At 41.5% G+C, this 16,342-nt stretch overlaps 1 long non-coding RNA gene across 1 annotated transcript in view; it reads left to right on the forward strand.

Annotated features, from left to right (window-relative positions):
• Positions 1-4,148: 4,148 nt before the first annotated feature.
• The window catches only part of LOC144753588 (uncharacterized), an 87,291-nt gene continuing 75,097 nt past the window's right edge, over positions 4,149-16,342 (forward strand). Inside the window, exons 1-3 of the long non-coding RNA XR_013594422.1 lie at positions 4,149-4,174; positions 4,576-4,641; positions 4,760-4,812. This is a non-coding gene — a long non-coding RNA (uncharacterized LOC144753588). The remainder of the gene's footprint in view (positions 4,175-4,575; positions 4,642-4,759; positions 4,813-16,342) is intronic.

Genomic DNA, 16,342 nt, shown 5'->3' on the forward strand with positions numbered 1-16,342 from the left:
TCTGAAAGCATTAGAGAGTATGAAAAGAAGTGGTACTGTCCTGACTTCACTTTAAAGGTTCTACATTTTTAGTGTCATGGTGATGATGACCCCTGAAGGTCATCAAAGGGGGGACTGAGAGAGCACAAGTTTGGAAAAAATGTATAAGTACGCCATATTTACAAGCACGTAGTTAGTTCACATGTACTTTGCACCAGAGTGTTTATATTTAGAAGTGAAATACACAGAGTGTTTATATTTAGAAGTGAAATACACAGAGTGTCTTATATTTAGAGGTGAAATGCATAGAATGTTTAAGTAGAGTAACGATAATCATAACTGTGTGAGACTAATGTAGAAATGTTTGGGATGAATATGAAAACCTCATGTTCTCATGTTAAAGGAATAATGTAAGAGTTGAATGTAACTCTAAAAACCCAGTATTTTGTGTAGGCCTCATGGCTATTTCACAAGCAAATCTAAACGTGCTGCTAAAATAATGTGAGACAAGGTTGACATGGTTCTTTCAAAATGTACTATTGAATTTAGGGTTAAAAGTATATGTTTTATAGATGTGTTATTTTAGAAACGTATGCTAGTTAAGAATGTTTGCTGTTTAAATCAAGTTAACGTTTTAAGAGTGCAGGAACCTGCTGCATGTAAATCAAGTAGGCCAGAGCCGATAATGTCATGAAGTTCAAATCGTCATGTGCTCGTTAGAGGAGAGGTCGTGAGGTGTCCAGTATGAAGCTCTGAGAGTGTTTTATGGCCTAAGATATGGTGAAGTCTGGAATTTGAGGCCCACTGCAGGAAGAGCTGTATGCAGGTGCGAGGGTCCTAATCAGCTCGAATGAAAGGGACTTTGTTCAGTGGCGCCTTGCGCAGGCCTGTAGGAGTTTCCAGGAATTTCAGGGGGTATCAGCGCACTGAAGAAGCTGCCTGGGAACCAAGGTCAACTTTAACGAGGGTCTTCAAGAGTACCATCATGGAGTTTGCCGCGGAAAGATGTACCACGTGAGGGGCGTCCCAAGGGGCGTTTCTATTGGAAATGTGATTTGGTATTAGGGAAAGTGACCCGGGAGGAGAGCAGAGCAGATGATTTTGGGAGCCTAAGGAAGCGGATGGGTAGGCAGATAGGCTGATCAGGAGAGACCCATTATCAGAGAAGAGACAAAGAGAAGTGCGTGATCTTCTTAGGAAGTCACCACGGCTGACACCTAGAGGGTTAAGATCTTGTTAAGTAGGGATGTCATTTAGTATAGTGTAGGGACAGACTAACTTTAATTTTCTTTTCTGTAATGACTTTGAGGTTGCAACTTGTATCCATTTTAGCAACCCTGATGGTATTCGAACTTGTACTTATTATTTTGTTCTTCAGACTCAGACTATTCAAGAAGTTCATGTTCATAGTGATTCCGATATACCTGTTGAATCTCATCTTGAGAAGTTTGTATCTTCAGTTATCTTTGACTTTATATTAAATCTTTAAAACTTCATTTTGGTCAGTGGTCATTTAGAGTGGTGTAAGTTCTTAAATTGATTGTTTACTTCGAGATTACCTTTTACTCAAGACAGGTACCAACGATTCAGTCGACAGGAAATGGGATTTGGTAAGATAATTAGTAACCAGTAATCCCGCGTTAGCAAGGGCCAAGGCTCCTGTTTGGGTGGGCCAAGGCTCATGTTTGGGTGGGCCCGGCCCACCCTCTAGAACCGGGCCTGCTGCAAACACAGAGTCAACTTGTGCTAATTTCCGCTTGTGTTTAGAGATGTGCACTTTTACCAAGGTCCCTAGACAGCACCCATTCACAACGACTTTCTTTAGTTCGGTGAACGTTCAACTCAGATAATAGCAATCTGCTAAAGAATCAAAGAACAAAAAAATCTCTTCCCTAACGTAAAGTTCATAACACGGGGAGGGTTTATCATGCGTCCATGTGGTCATTAGGGGGCGTCTCCAACTGTCCCAGGGCCAGGCATGCGGTTTTAGGATTCCAGAGCAAGACAAAACGAGGTGAGAGAACAGCTTCAGTCACCATCTTTGCCATGGGAAACTGGTCGGGCTGTATATTTTTAATCCACTTTAATGCTTCAATCCTCAAGAGTGATGTCAGTTTTTATTTACCAAGTGTCTTCCATGATTACGTGCTTTATAATTCATCAGAAAGAGATGTTTTAAGTGTCTTAAGTGAGCAAATAACCTGCAGATGGGCCCCTGGAACTCCTCATGTGGATGGCAATGAAACTGCACCATATAATTTATTACGAGGCCGGACTTGCTGTGTTCATCATTTTAGTTCATGATGAAGTGAGGGGGCCCCTGGAGCACAGGGCCCCTCCCGCAATGCGTCGGCTGCGGGGGGCCTGTGTTACACCCCTGCCGTTAGGCATTTATTTAAAAAAAATAGCTTTCGTACCGCGAGGAACTTTTTAGAAAAATTCACCCAGCCAATCTGAGACACTGATGACTGGACGTTAACCTACGATTTCACTTTGCAGTAAGTACCTAACTATGTCCTTTTCCTGCTACGTCTCAGAAAAAAAATCCACTCTGATTCTTCTTAAGAGCAAAATGTGTTCAGGACTTTTATTAGCTGCTCGGAAGTTTAATAGATATTTAACAATTTGGCAAATTAAAACTTCATAGTTCCTGTCTAGCGTTATTTAAAAAGCAAAAATATTCAAAGTATGTTTTCTTGTTTTAGCTTTCCACTTCTAATGTTAAATCTGTAGTATATTTTCCTTGAAAATGTTAGTAGTACTACTAAAAAAGGGACCAGTCAGTTTCTTATATCACACGTTTTCTTCGAACTGCCGAAGAATTTTGCAAAAATGAAAAATTCATAAGTTTAGCAAATTTTCTCTGCATTTTTAAATTTTCCCCGAGACCCACTGAAAATGTCACTGCAAACCCTTATTATTCTACATTCTTGACCACTAATTTCCTTTTGCATTGCCAAAAATGGGTACTGGTGCTGCCATTCAGACATATGGAGGGGGCTCTTTTTACAACAAGACAACACAGTGAGAGCACATGCAAAATGCCTGTTGTGTGTTGCTGTCTTTCGAGAGGCCACTACCTCTATGAGCTTTCAATGAGCTACTACTACTCAACTATTTGCCGATAATTAACTTCTCCAGAATAATAGTGGAACATAAAAGTCCTGTTCAATTGCACACTAAACAACTAAATCGAAAATTGTTGTGCATTTTCTTATATGATGTGCACACAAAGTACATGAAATAAATATTGAATAACTTTTATTGTGCATCCTGGTTGCATGTGATTCTGGTTTAAAATAGTCTTGAGGTAAACTCTCCAGGACATTTTTTCTCCATAAACCTGTTTTCCAATTCCACGATGTGGATATCATTGTGGTGGCTACCTCCATGCTTAAATGAATCCCCACAGTTTATTTTTACCAGTATCACAGAGATACCTTGTCTATCTTATATCAAGTTACCCAAAATCCTCCTCCCACGTGTTTACCATATTTTTATCTTGTTCATGTTGTTCCTGCCTTACATCTAGGTCCTTTCTCTTCTCCACTCTTAAAACATAATTTTGTACACAAGTAGTTTCCTTCGCCGTCTCCATGATCTATATTTTTCAAACCCTAGCCCCCATACTGACTGCACCACAGTCTCTGACTAGCAGTATACATGTGCCCAGACCTTTAGTTTTCAAACCCTACATTTACCTTTGCACATTGCTCCTACTTATGACTGCTTATACCCTAGTGGCTCATGTGCTTCATATACCCTTGTACGGTTACCCTGCCATATACCTAGTACCAATGTACGTGTCTAAGCCCTTGTACCTCTAACACTACATGATCCCTAGTACATGTACCCATGCCTACAGTTTACTACAGCTACACATAGATCAAGAAAACAAAAGGGGAGAAAAAGTTTAAAGACCAGCTTGCATCCTATCCCCCAATCTAACTGTCGACAGAAACACAAAGAATGCTAAGGGTCTAAAAAGAACTACTTGCCTTGTACATATAATATCCGGTTTGTATAATTTCCGGTTTATTTAACTTCCGTTCTACGACTGAGTGTCCAATCATTGAACGGTAGGAAGTACTTTGGAATGCGCCCTCTCTGGTCCGCCTTACGGAAACAAAACCCAACAGATCGCAATACCCGTCACCTTCCCCTCGGCTCAGTTTCTAGCCGGAGGTACCGACAGGTGGGTTTCTCGGCGGCACCAGAGCGGGTTTCTCCATTCAGCATTTCCGTGCTGTTTCGTTCGTTTCTTTCCTGCCTCAATTTACTACAATCTTTTGAGCTGTGCTATTGCTCTGACAACCTTAATAGCACCGCTCTATTTAATGCAAAGTAGAGGTTCTTTTTATCTCTCGTTTTTGAGCGCTTTTATGCTCTAATTCATATACAAAATTAAAGAGCCATTGATATACCTCGTTTGAAACAAAGGGTTTTTCGTAACTTCCTAGGTGCTTAGGGGTTTCTCTTTCTGACCACTGATCCAGAGCGACTTTTGGAAACTTATAAGAGGGAACTAAGAAAATAAGATATAATAACATTGTTTGTAGTTAACAACATGCATATTTTCCCCCCTCTTTATTTTAGAGTGGGGCCTCTTTTGACCTGAGCGAGCGCCAGGCGAGGTGAGGCATGTTCCATACAAATTTATGGGTGAGTTCTGCTCTGTGTTCTGTGCCTTGTATTTGATACAAAAAGTTTTACACAGACATATTTACAAATGATGGTTTATGGTTACTACATTTGTCCTTCATAATTGTTTTTGTTATAGGAGAAGTTTCTCAACATTACGATGTGAGACCACCACACAGTAACTCCTTATTGGTAGGTCATTTGTCACGTTATTAATTTATTCTTTGGTACTTCACTTTTCAGTGTTGCAGTAGTGTTTTTACAACAGGTCCTGACGAAAGCCTTGTAGGCTGAAACATGTTGACCATATAGCTTGATAGTGATATTTGTTTAACACACTATCCTCACTCTGCTTTTAATCTTGCCACTATGATGATCCCCTTCTAATAAAGTTGTTCTTTGGCATCATACTAGGCAATTTTAACTTCTCACATTTTCTATACTTTTTGTACACTGCAACTTCTTTTTCCCTTCAAACTCACCAATTCCTTCTGTTGGCTTTCTCTCTTACTGGTGGATCTGATAGTAGCATTCCTCTACTTACAATCAGTGAGGTACCTAGTAGATACCAGTTTTCTACAAAACCCAGATGAGATTCCGCCGACAGGTGGGCTGATGGGTATTATTTCATGCATTTCACACTTCTTCTATTTTTCTCCTTACATTAACGACTACATTACATTATTATTTGAGTGTATACTAGATTGTAGTTCTTTTTAGACCCTTAGCATTCTTTGTGTTTCTGTCTACATCTACACATATCCATGCCTTAGTACCTCCACCTTAATGTATACCCTAGTACTTATGTCCCTAGCTAAGCTATACCCAGGGGCAATGGAATAATACAGAAGGGGAGTACCAAAGTATGTGACAGGATGACCAAATTGTGCAGCAAGAAAAGGCTGAATATTTGATGTAATGCTCCAACTTTTGTGACAGTATTTCTTCATCAGTTTGTCATTTTTGTTGTTGGTAATACTTTATTCGATATAAATATCATAAAGTAACATACATACATTTTAATAAACAAATAGAGAGTTTAGAAGGGCAGTTAATAACCAATTCTTAATAAAATGAGATTAAAGACAGTAAAAAAAAAATATATATTCAGGTTAAAACAGATGTTTTGACAATCTCTCATTCAGTAGCAGCAATATACAAGCAGTGATTCTACTCCCACAGGCTCTAGACAATATTACTATTTAACAACTTGGAGCGAGTAAACCAGGTGCTTGATAAGTATTTAGCAACTCCGCATACAACAACTAGAGATGTTGTGTCAGTTGAAAGGATGCGCAACGCGACCCTGAAATCTCTAACCCCTAAAACCTTGCATACTGGTTTCAACCATCTTGCTCTCACCTTCTTGTAAGCCTAACATCCAAACAAAAAGTGCGATAGGGATTCAGTCATACATGGACAGCTTGGGCAGGTGCCATTTAGAGCCCGCCTTCCTTTCCATCCCTCCACAAATTTGTTCAGTGGAAGTATCCCATACCTTTGTCATTTTTACAAAGTTGTCTGGGCTAATGTTTAATCTCCTGTAGAATTTGCTTATGAAATGGAAGTTGAAAACCTCCATCAGAGCAAGATTGCAGTCCGGGAGAGACAAAGGGATATTTGAAATAATTTCCCGGACTTCTCTCTTTATCATAAATCTTTCATGCTGACTCAATCGTCACGATGGCTCTCTGACCCTTCTGAACCTTGCCCTCTCTGGACTACATTAGAACGATCTTTCATTTCTCCCTTCTCCTTTCAGGAATACCTATCTTTTACACGCAAACCACAATCCTTTTCCACTCCTATACTTAAACTTACTTCAACTTGCCAGAAAGCGAATTGCTGCCTAATTGCTGGTCTGAGGAGAACGAGCACTTGAGAAGCTGAGACTTCGCCCATCCGCCTCCCGCCGCCTGACCCTTGTCCCATCTGTGGGTCTGAGCGTTGAGCGGAGCGCGGTGTTGGGGCCTGCTGAAAACTACATTTCCCAGCATTCCCGGCGACGCTGTCCGCGTCAATCAAGCGCCAGGAGGCGCATAAATTTGTTGTCACCCCCGTCTCGCGGGACGCCGGACGAAGCCCGGACAAAGGGCGGGCCCTCTGTGGCCCTCAGTGGCCGAGGTAGGCTGGGCTGGGCCCGGTTATTTTTCAGTGACATTGTTTTGTATCCAGCTAACACTTATACACCTGACAGCTGGAGAAATAACGATCTACTGATTCTTACTGGTCGCTTCCTCTCACTCTACTATCGGTCGGTCATTTCTGTTCATCCAGGACTTTAATCATTATTTATTATTTTAACAGTGCCATAGTAAATATATTTTTCCTTTTTTTAGTCACCACTCTTCTGGAACAAAGTTCCTTTTATACACTAAACAACTGTTGAATCTCCTTACTGAAGATGTCAAAAAAATTACGTTCTGGAAGGGAAGTGGGAGGCTCCCCTGGTGCTAAAATGGATATAATCCGTACAAGAAATAAATCTGTAAATAATCCCCCGTTGAAGGGTCAATGCCAGCTTTTTGAGCTTTGGGACATGTCTTCTTCTAAGAAACCTAATATTGCTGCTAAAAAATCACCTGGAGCTAAGGGTCAGGAATATCATATTCAAGCCATCACAGATCCCTTGCCTCCCCTTGTGCAGACTATATCCTCACAACCTGCGGCAGTGGTGACCCCTTCCCGTGTCTTTTATCAAGGGAAGGAAGTCAATAATCCTGACCTGTTGGTAGTCGAAAGGGAATGCTTGAATCAACCATCTTTGTCTCAAGCTGTGTTGACGGATAGGTTGGGGGGTGAACAGTCATCTTTATCAATTGATCTTGAACTTTGTGGCCGATATGTTAACACAGTTAAATTAGAGACTCAAGACCCCATTAAGCCTCCTGGGGGCGCTACCCCATCTGGGTTAATGTTGTATAGTAGTACCCCTTCATTAAACGGACAGGATATGTCCGATTTGTTAGATGTTTCTGGGAGTCCGGGTCTTATCCTCTCTGGGATATGCCGCCCTGTGGACCCGTGTGAAAAGCCAATCTCCGAATCCATGATTGCGTTGGAACAACTATTAGCTTCCATCTTAGCCCTTCTAGGGAAATTTGTAGGCAACTCGGATTGTATCTTAGAGTCTGTTACTCAAATATTAAAGGCATTGCTACAAAAGTCGCCTGATACAAGGAGTGTTCCCTCCCCCACGATGGAACCCAGTTTGCCTAAGGGGAAAATAAATGAGCAATCAGCGGATTTCACCATGAAGGCTGTAACAACAGTCCTGAAAACTCATACTGCAACTATCCCCTTAACCGCAGCGCCTAACTGTATTAAGAACTCAGTTCTAGAGATCGAGGAGGACAACAAATCCACTCCCGGTCCAAAAGTGGTACAAGAACTATTCCCCATCTTCATGTCTGAAAATAAACAAGAACCTTTGGACTATAAACATGAGGTAAAGGTAAAAAATGGTAAACATAGAAACAATAAAGGGAATAAAAGGAAAACAATTCGAAAATACAGGAAGAAAAGACAGCGCCGGATAATCTTTCAAAATTCTCTGGCTGCACTGGAGAATGAAGAAAACGACCTAAATTCTACATCTCTAAAGGCGGAAATTGAACTGAATTCGTCTATCTCCACATCTTTAAAGGTCGAAAATGATCTGTGTCCGCTAACGCCCGTGGATGTTGTGTCACAAATGGGGGGTCCTCTTCCAGGTCCTTCACCATCGATCACGGCTGGAGCTTCTATTCAATATCCAATTGGGGCCCTTAACCCTCTGGCCCCCCCGTTTCTTGCAGCCTTACAGACTGGTGACCGCCCCTTCTTGGACCGTCGCTTAACATCTCTAAAAACTCCAGTGGACACTCTTGTGCTAGAATTCTTACCTCTATTTGATGTTGATCTACCCTTAAATAGAGCCTGGCTTCTTAAGTGTTTTAGCGAGATTGAAAGTCTTCGCCATATCCAAACCAGGGACATTGAGCTAGTGTCCCTGATGGGTGAAGTTAGGGTCTCAAGCATAAGGGTGAAATTTTATTCTCAAATTATTGTAAATCTGATACTGCAGCAAGCAGAGAATTTCCAACGTATAGGTATTGATATTCTCCCGATGTATAACCTTGGTAATACAAACCCTTCTTCTGGGGAGGTATGTAGCAGGGATGAGCAAAATGGGATTTCCTTTCCCCTTACAGACCTGAAGATTTGGGTCTCTAAGGGAAAACGTTCAGTTTCGCAAGTGAGGCCTCTTCCGCTGATTCAGAATTCGTCCCTAGAGGATAATAATCAGTGGAATTGGCTCCACAGCGCCTTAGTTACTAAAACTAAGGATAATCCCAGATTGTTTCATCATCTTTAACACCTCATTAAAAATCACCTCTTGGAACGCGGCAGGGATTCACAGTAGTCCGGAGAAATTTGAGCTCCTATTTTCTTTAGGAGCGAATGTGATTTGTTTACAGGAAACTTGGTGTATTAGTATGCTGGATGTTTCTAAGGATTTTTATGTCCTGGAAGTGCCTGCTGCCTCTTCCAGGAAGGGTCATGCTAGGGGGGGAATCGCTTGTTTATTATCTAACAAATTGCAATGGAGATTCTCCCATTATATTGACCCTAGTAAACTTTTCCATGCGATAACCATTGAAAACCTGTTCAACAATGGCATCAAATCTCCTATCGTAATTTTAAATGTGTATATTCCTCCAGAAGAGCGTTTTAATGTGATATTGAAGCAGTTATTTGGTTATATTGATCAAATCAAAAATGTTTCTTCGCCTCCGGAAATTATGCTTGTGGGAGATTTGAACTGTAAAATTTCTAACGCTAGCTTAAAACTCTTTAGGAATAAATCTAAAGAAGAGGCGCATTTTGTCCCTCAAGCACTCTTCCCTGACAAGTTAGTGACAAACAAAAGAGGGAAGATTTTGTTAAAAGAATTAGCGGCCGTAGATGGTCTTATATTAAATGGGAGATTCCCTTCCGACGTGCCCGCTAAATTTACTCACAAATCTCCTTTTGGGTCTTCCATCTTGGACTATGCAATCGCTGACTATGGTCTGTTTCCTTTTATTCAGGATCTTAAGATTATATCTACTTCTATGAGTGACCACAGCATATTGTTTATAACTATTTCTTTAAATCCCATGTCCACTGCACCCTGGTCTCTTAATGGCAGTGATGTTGCCTTCCATACTTCTTCGGGAAGGTGCGTATGGAATCCTTCTGCCATTAATGGGATACATGATTTTTTATCCGATACTTTATCGGTGTTAAATGAGTGGCGCGGGAATGAAATAGAATACTTTGAAGAATTTATGCGAAACATCATCTCTTATGCTAAAAAAACTTCCCGACCTAGTAAAAGGGTAGTGGTCCCTAGTACACTGCGTATCCTGAATAAGGAAATAAATAAACTAGTCCGACAACAATATGTAGATAGAGTCATGGAACGTGAAAATGAAATTTCCAGGCTAAAAAGAAAGAGATGTAGACTCAAGTTAAAAATAAAAAAGGCAAGGGAGGACGAGGTTTGGATTAATTTGAGAGAATCTGTTATTCAGGGTAGGATTAGAGAATTTTGGGCTATAATCGGTAAGGGATGTGGCTCCAGACTAAGTCCCTCCCCTATCCCTATAGCAGAAGAGGTATGGATTTCTTATATTCGGGATCTGTATGCTGGGAACGGGATCCCAGGTGATGACATTGTCTTAGATGCCACTTCCGAAGGACTCATTTATTACCCCACAGAAGTAGAAATTGAGATGGCAATAAAAAAGATGCGTGTCTCTGGGGCAATGGGTCCTGACGAACTCCCCATGACGGTCCTGAAACAGGATCCCTCAAGGTGGAGTAAAATTCTGTATCCCTTGTATAGATCCTGTTTTTTGTCTAAAAAGGTACCCGCCTCTTGGAGGGGAAGTATCCTGGTCCCTATCTTTAAGAAGGGAACTAGGGATAGCCCCAGCAATTATCGGTTGATTGCTCTCCTCGACTCTATCGGAAAGGTCTTTGCGAAATGTCTTTTACATTCCCTTTCCGCTTGGGTAGAGGAGCATAATATTCTGCCTCTTGAACAGACGGGCTTCCGTAGGGATCACGGTACGTTAGACAATCTCACCTCTCTGCATGTAGTGACAGATAAATATGTTCAGGTGAGAGGAGGGGTTGTGTACGCCGCCTTTATTGATTTCTCCACAGAGTTCGACAAAGTTGATCGTAGAACGCTGTGGAGAAAATTGGCCGCGCTGGGTCTCCCATCCTATTTGTTGGAGCTGGTGCGGGCTCTGCATACAGAGACCTGGTGTAGGGTCCTGATGGGGGGCGAGAGGGGAATGTCTTCTGTAATTCCATCTATGAATGGCCTTAAGCAAGGCTGTTTATTGGCTCCCCTTTTGTTCTCCTTGTACACGGCAGACTTACCTGCCGTTGTGTCCGCCAGCGAGGGCATCGCTCCGGTGGTGGGGGGACCTCTATATCTTGTTTGATGTATGCCGATGATGTCCTCATTCTTGATCTGACCCCTAAAGGTCTTGCAAATCGACTACACGCTCTTCATGCTTTTGCTGTAGCCCATTGCATGAAGATCAATATTTCCAAAAGTAAGGTGATGTGTATAGCTGGTAAAAAGAAGTGCCGCTCCGTAGATTATGGTTGGCTCATTGGGGGCCAAAAACTGGAGGTTGTGAAGTCCTATACCTTCCTGGGAAAAATCATCATGGCTAATTTAAGTGAGAGGCTCCATATTGAGCATTGCTCACGCAAAGCTCTAGCCCATGGTAAAGGTTTAAAGTCTCTATACCTGGCAACGGGGAGGCGACACTTCCTGAGTCTATTGGAAGTGTATAGATCAAAAATCCCCGCGACTATACTGTATGGTATTGAACTTATAGAAGTGAAAAACTGGGACTTTTGCCAAAAGATTGAGGGGAAACTTCTTAGAGCTCTTTCTTCCCTGAACACTGCATGCTCTTTGGCCGCTTGCAGGCTTGATTTTGGCATTAGGAGTAGTTGGGCACAGGGATTATGTGCCCTGGTAAGATGGGTGGCCTGCCTTGCTAGAGCAAAAGAAGGGACAATAAGAGCTCTTCTCCGAAGTGAACTATTGGGTGATTTCAATGAGTTTTCCCAACTTGTATGTAATTTTAGAAAAGCTGTAGCCCTTCTAAAATTAGATGAAAACATTTTGTTTTCGTACTCTCCCCTTCAGTTAAAACTTGTTCTAAAAACAGCCTCGTGGGACTTAAGTTTTCAGTCTGATAAAAAGCTAATCTGTGGTAAAAGGAAGGTAGATTTTCTTCTTGATTCATACGTGATGAAGCAACCTCAAATTTACACCACATGGAACCTACCGCATGGTATTCGTAGATTTTGGTTTCTTTTACGTTATGATTTAATACCCTTAAATCTACTGTTATCCAAATGGTATGGTTCCTCTGCCTTGTGCAATTTATGTAAATTGAATATTCAGGACTGCACGCATGTCTTACTGATTTGCCCTGTGCTTCGTAAATTGCGCGCCAGATGGTTAAGAGTTATTTGTCTGCGCCTTGGCATTGTCACTTTAAATGGTTTTTTTCATGCACTTTACTGCCCTCCTAATGAAATGTTCTGCTTCCATATTTTTAACTTTTTTAAAGGTTTTTTAGCTATTTATTAATATGTCCTGGTGATGTTTTGACCTTCCGATCTTTTGTAGTAATGTTTTGTATGTTAGTCTGGAATCTAATTTCTGTTGTGGCAAGAGGTACATTTTTCTGTTTTCTCTATGCAAAAGTATATATCTTGATTTTGTTTTTATCCTGTACATTTTATGTGGCCCTCTTTAGAGAGCCAAAACATAATAAATAAAATTGAAATTGAATTGAAAATTAAACTTACTTCTAAACTCATTCCATCTACACCTTCCTCATCTTTTCTTAATTCTCCCATATGGCATAATTCACACATCTTAATTAACAATAAACCTTTCTATTGGAAAACCTGGAGACAACGTGGACTGATTTGGGTCAATCAATTATATAATCAGGATTTAATTCTACCCTTTGCACAGGCTCGTATTGTTTTTGATTTTCCCTCATCTTTTTGCTCTAAGTATTCCCTCCTAACACAAGCTATCCAATCTGCCTCCCTGACTTTTAGACCACCTCCTTTAAACAGCTCTATTGATTCTACTCATACTGTTAAACTGCATTCTCTGTTGCTTGCTCATTCTAAAGCTTCTACCATTTACAGTTTTTTACATACCTCATCCACACCAAGAGACAAAACTCAGACAGAACTATTGTGGGAAAAGGACTTTGACACCTCCTGGAATGTCGACGTCTGGGATAAAATTTGGCTTAAACTTAGGAAATCTTCCAGGGCTGCAAACACGACGCAAACGCTCTTCTTTATATATAATAGACTTCTATTCTCCCCTCTTACTCTCCACTCGTTCCACGCTGATGTCGCACATGAATGCTGGTCCTGTTCGGCCCAACATGCTGATTTATTCCATTTACTCTTTAATTGTAAATTTGTTCGCCCTTTTTGGGAAAAGGTGTGGAATCAACTAAACTTGATTTTTCAGTCCACTCATCCCTTTTCTACATTACATATTTTTTTAGGTAGCGTATCCTCCATCTGGGAACATTGTAACTTTAATATCAAAATAATTGACCTCCTAATAGCAGTAGCCTTCCAGCAAATAACGAGAAACTGGAAGGATTTCACTAAGCTCTCATATCAAGCATGGTGGTATGCGGTCTGTTACAATCACCGGTTAGACACTACATTTGTATATCCATCACATTTGGCATCCAAGCGCTCTGATTTATGGGCTCCGGTCATTTTATTCATTGACGCTCATGCTAAATGCTCTACTACCCCTAGAGCTCTGCAGCAAGAAGTTACTAAACCTCCATGACTTCCTCTGTGTTAAGTTATATTTCTATTTATACCTTCTTTTGTACAATATTGCCTATGTTATCATTATTTTTGACTGTATTTGCATTTCTTATTTGTTATGTTTATACTCTCTTTATTTTCTAAACCCACTTGTTACATTGTATATGAACCTACTGCCTTCATTGTTTTTATATTCTGCACATTGTTGTAATTCTTTTGTCCTAATAAACCTTTTCTGAACTTTAAAAAAAAAAAAAGAGCAAGATTGCAGGCTGTACAAGAGGAGGACCTCTCAAAGTCGGGTAGCCATTGGACAAGGTCATATCTGAAGCTATTTGTTTTAGCTGGAAAAGCTCATAGTGGGGAAATTCAACTTTTAGATATGCTGAAGGCCTTTCACTGGTTACATACTTTTCGTGTTTTCACCTGGTCAAAACTTACTCCTTCCAACTTGGGGCCTGATTTCAGAGAACGGGTTACTCCGTCACAACAGTGATGGGTATCCTGCTCGCCAAAATATAAATCCAATAGGATATTATGGGAATTATATTTCGGTGGACGGGGTATCCGTCACTGTTGTGATGGTTCAACCCGTCCGCCGAAATCTAAATCAGGCCTTCAGTCTCTTTTTTGGAGCTCAAAATCCTCCAGTGAAGCAATCCTTGAAGCTGAAGCTAAAGAAGTCCTCTTCGAATGAGTTACCTTTGCCATGAGGCCCACTGAAGTTCCAGAAGTATTGGCGTTCCCTCTTTTTCTGGCTTTCTGGAGCAGTCCACTTTGTTCTGTTCTAAGTCTTACAAGAAATCAGGCACAAAACTTTGGGGTCAGGATTCAATCCAGTAGTGCACACCAGCATGGTGTAGTCAGGATGCAGTTGCCACTACTCAGATGGTCAATCAAAGATAAAGGCCTCTTGCTGATTGTTGTGTCACTCTAACCATACAGGAAATCAGCCAAATGAATCTTAAAGTCTACTTTACCGCCTTGATGGGGAGCAGCCTTGAGTGGGAGCAGGTTCATTCCTGCAGGTCCCCAAACAGGTCCTAGACATTAGTTCCTGTCCTCTTCTATTCTTCCACAAGTTAAGATGTGTTCTGATGACCTGGAGGGTGGATGTGATTCCTGGGGACTCTCTAACTAATGAGAGAAAGGCTCCCAAAGGCAACTTCAGAGTATTCTACTGTGCACTATTCTGGATTAAATCCAAAATGACAGAAGCCTTCTGTCCGAGTAGGTGGCTGCTGTCTCAGCCAGGGCTTTGTCTAAGGAAATGAATCATGCTCTAAACCTCAACTATACCAAAATTGATCTAGGTGCAGTTCCCCCTCCCGTTGGGCTGGTGCCAAGCTGGTGACAGTTGGCCCAGGGTACAAAGGGCTCCTCTTCCCTAGGTCTCTCTTTAAACTTAGCTATGAATGGGCAGGCCTCAGTCTGGCCCCTTCAAGTTAATGAATTCCTGAACCACCCAACTGCCCTTTCTGAACTGAGTGGAATCACATGTCTCACACAGTGGTCTTCCCACCAAAGGTCTAAGTCATTGTCTCTGCTCAGGGAATAGTTTTCACAGTTCATTAGAAGGAAAGGACAAACAAGGGACAGTGCCTGGCAGACTAACGAGGATAGGCTTATTGGAACCTCAGGAAATCAATTCTTTTTAAGTTACTTTTGCTGTATATGTTTTAAAAAAAAACTCACAATTGAACAAAATGTTTCATATTTTTATGAAACAATGGTTGACTAATATCTGTAGCTTATTCAAAACCATAAATAACTCAAGTAGTATTTAAATCACACTTTAATTTCCTTAACAGTGTGAGCTATAGACCTTCACAGTAAAAATATATTTTGGGCGCTAGTCCCTGTAGACTTGTGCAACATAAAATTCATATATGCTCCACTTTTAAATACTAGCCTCTCTACCTTGTTAGTGACAAGGCCTCATTAGGACTGTGTATTTAATATTTAAAAGTAAGGCTTCTTCCTGCCTGCAAGTTTAAAAGCTGCAGCAGTCAGGCTAAACAAGTAGGTCTAAACCCACCAGAGCCCATGTTTCCTTGGGCCCGATGTAGGTAGGCCGTTACCGATCGGTAACGGCCGAAAATACCGATTTAGGGCCCTTACCGATCGGTATACTGGCATCGAGATGTAGGGCTAAAAAAAAAGTACAAATCGGACCCAAAACCCAATCGGAATGATTACCGAATGTAAAAGAATCCGATACGTACATACCGAAAATCGGATACTGTACGAATCGGTAACACACCGAATCGGATGCAAACACCGAATCGGTGCATGTACCGAATCGGTAGTGACACCGAATCGAACATAAGCCGATTCGGTGCATGTACCGAATCGGTAGTGACACCGATTCGGACATAAGCCGAATCGGTCCATGTACCGATTCGGTAGAGACACCGATTCGGACATAAGCCGAATCGGTCCATGTACCGATTCGGTAGAGACACCGAATCGGACAGAAGCCAAATCGGAGAACCTACCAATTCGGTAGAATCACCGATCGGGAAAATCCCCGCTTCGGACAGAAGGGGAGATGTAGGGAGGCACAGAAACACTGATTTTGGCTCAAAATCGGTAGAATCCACTCGGTAATTACCATGGATTACGATCAGGTGGTAACCAACTCCAACCCATAAAAACAGCCCCAAAATGCATTGCAACTTGCAGGATGGCAGCTTTTTATGTCATAGCGAGGCGGCTACGGCTACAGCAGCAAGGAGAGAGGGAATGGCAAAGAGAGGAGCAGGTATACAGACAGCGTATCACCCTGGTCATGCTGACAGATGCAGAGATCCTACAGCGGTACAGGCTGGACTCAGAG

This window comes from Lissotriton helveticus, chromosome 5_1, assembly GCF_964261635.1.
Source record: "Lissotriton helveticus chromosome 5_1, aLisHel1.1, whole genome shotgun sequence".
NCBI lineage: Eukaryota > Metazoa > Chordata > Amphibia > Caudata > Salamandridae > Lissotriton > Lissotriton helveticus.